General features: G+C 31.6%; 1 protein-coding gene across 1 annotated transcript in view; it reads right to left on the reverse strand.

Annotated features, from left to right (window-relative positions):
* Positions 1–3,216, reverse strand: part of LOC102006324 (chromosome unknown open reading frame, human C11orf65) — a 34,191-nt gene that overhangs the window by 19,679 nt on the left and 11,296 nt on the right. The gene's annotated exons all lie outside the window — the stretch shown is intronic.

Genomic DNA, 3,216 nt, shown 5'->3' on the forward strand with positions numbered 1-3,216 from the left:
TTTTTTTGGTTTTTCTCCGGTACCGGGAACCGAACTCACGACCTTGCGCTTGCCAGGCAGGCGCTTTGCCGCTGAGCTAAATCCCCAGCCCCTAAAGACTACATTTCTATGATCAGCAGTGACTAACACAGCTTATATGATAAGTGGAAAAATGATAACAAACTATGAGTGTTTCCTCTCTACACAATAGAAAAGTAAGCAATTTTTATTCATGAAACATAAATTTTAAGTGTCTTCAAATATACAATTTACATACAAAATATTTTGATACAGCTAAGTTCAGAAAAATATTGTGATGAGTCAACCTAGATTCAATCCTAGAAGACCTTCCCTAACTAGTTTTGTTAAATCAGAAGTCCAGTTCAAAATTTTGTGTCCTATGCCAAATGAAATGTGAAGAAAAAAATTCTTGATCCTTTATGGAAAGATAGCTCTGCTTGTCTCCTGATAACATAAGATGAGGGCTGGGGATATAGCTCAGTGGCACAGCACTTGCTCGGCAAGCACAAGGTCCTGAGTTCAATTCCCAGTACAAAAAAAAAAAAAAAAAAGATGAGAAAATAGATGCTATCCTAAATTTTTTGGTCTATACAGCCTGAAAAACAACATTACTTGTGCTAAATAATATTTTCCTGAATTTTATGAAATTTTATGAATTTTATGAAATTAAGTACAAAGTATGAGAATTCTGCCATAAAACAGATTTTTCCAGTTCTTACTGATATTTCAGATTATTTCTAATTGTTTGCTATTAAAACAATATTTCAGTGCTTTAAAAACCATAAATTTTCACATTTTAATGGTGATACTATAGGTAAAATATTTTTCACACTAAAATTTGCTCATGAATTTTTACATATGTATATATCCTACAACACTTCCAACCCATATGAAAATATTTAGCATCTAGGTTATTTTGTGACTCCTCCCGGCAGATAGGCTCCTCAAATCCCTTTATCATCATAAATTAATCATTCCAGCTTCAAACTTCACACAAAAGCATTACACAATATAGGCTCTTTTGTGCCTGGCTTTTTCCTCAACTTGAATCTGTGGTCAGTCTACACGTTTCACCCCCATAGGTGCATATGGTAGCACTTAGTTCTTTTTCACTGCCATCTGTATCACTCATACTATACCTCGACTTTTCACCTCTGTTGTTGGATTATTTTATATAACTAGTTTTGTGATGAATAAAACAGCAATGAACATTCTTGCTCACATCTTCTGGTGGATTTTTCTGTACATTTCTCTTAGTTATATACACAGAAATGGAATATCAAGGGTCATGGGGATCTCTGTCCCATTTCCTTTTGCTATAACAGAATACCTAGGACTGGGTTATTTACAAAGATCTGAGATTTCATGTAGTTATGTAATTACTTGTCAAAAGCCCCACCTTAAATGCTGTCAAGATATGAATTTGAGGGTTAAGTTGCCAATATACGAGCTTTTGGGGTACACAGTCAACTCATGGTATGGGGTGTATGGATAATTAGCAGTACTAGCAACTGTGAAGAATTTTCCTAAGTTTTTTTTTTTATCAACTTACCACCCACCAATGTATGAGGGCTCTGATTGCTCCACATCTTTATGAATACTTGGTATTATCAATCCTTTTAATTTTGGCCATTCTGGTAAGGTTACAGTGGTAGCTCATTGAAATTATAATTTATTTTCTATGACTAACCATACTGAGCACCTCTGCCTGAACTTTCTGGCCATTCAGATATATAAGTTGTGCTAGTAGTTTTACTTATTTATTCAGAGAATCAACTGGGTTTATTTCTCTAATTTATTTCTACTTTCTATTTCCTGATTTCTGATTTTAGCGTTACTATTTCTTTCCTTTTACTTTCTTTAGGTTTATCTTTTCCTGGCTTCTTGGGGTGGAAAAGGTAAACTGATTTTCAGATCTCTCTTTTCTACTACATGTATTTAGAGTTGTAAAATTTCCTCTGAAATTTATGAGCTTTACTTCAGATATACTACATAATCTTTGATGTCATGTTTTCATTATCACTAGTATAAAATATGTTCTTTTTCAACTCATGTATTATTTAATTTCATGTCATTAATTTGCAAAAATGTGACTTTCTACTTATACTTTTATTGCTGTATAGTTTAATTCTCTTGGGTCTAGAGAATACTCTCTATGGTTTCAATGCTTTCAAATCTGTCAAAACTCGCAAGAAGTCCCAGCACATAACCTATTTGAGAAAATATTTCCTATACATTTAATGTAAAGACAACATTAGCTTGTGTAACTTTAGATATTTAGCAGTGTTGCCAATATATCACTATTGTATCTATAAATGAGTCGATATTAAAATGTTTATCTATACTATTTTTTGCACACTTGTGTTTGTAAATAACCAAGAGTTAAATCTAAGTCTGATTGAAAATTACTATATTTCTTTTGGCAATTACTTTACAGATTTAGGGTTATTGTATTTTCCAGTTGAATTGACTTATTATGAAATGTCTCTGTATATCTCATAATGCTCTTTCTTAAAAACTAATTTGTTTGAAAGTAACATGACACTAGCTTTCTCTTCATTAAAGTTTTCATGATGTTGTGTATCTTTTTTCCATTCTTTTGCTTTGTATCTTTTTGTGCCATTATATTTAAAGTCTGACTAAAAAGTAATGTAAAGACGCTATTTTTTGTCTGTAAAAACCTTTCCTTTTACATATTTGGGTTGTTTAGTCTATTTATTTAAGAAATAAATTTTCATTTAAACATTTTAATACAAAATTATTGACAGATGATGTAATTGATCCAGTAAGGAAGGGTTATTCCTTACATATACTTGGGTTAAATCAATGAGCTTGCTGTTTTCTATTTTCCCATTTTTTATTGCATTATTTATCTTTTCCTGCATTACTTTGGATTAATCAAGTAATTGTCAGTATTCTGTATGTTCTCATCTGTTAGCTTTTACATAATATGTCTTGTGCGGTTCTTTTAGGAGTTCTTCTAGGGCTTACACTATGCATCCTTTACCTGTTGCAGTCTACCTTAAGCTAGTACCTTTAAGTACTTCCATCACTTTGTAAACAATGCAAAAATATTGTAACAGTAATTCTATGTATTTCCCTCCTACTCTTTGTATCATATATTTTCCTTTTGCAAGCATCATAAACCTCAGAAGACATTGTTTTAAAAGGTCAGTATTTATTTTTAAACAAATATAAGCTATATAAATAATATAT

Source organism: Chinchilla lanigera, unplaced genomic scaffold (assembly GCF_000276665.1).
Source record: "Chinchilla lanigera isolate Chin_1 unplaced genomic scaffold, ChiLan1.0 scaffold00011, whole genome shotgun sequence".
Taxonomy (NCBI): Eukaryota; Metazoa; Chordata; class Mammalia; order Rodentia; family Chinchillidae; genus Chinchilla; species Chinchilla lanigera.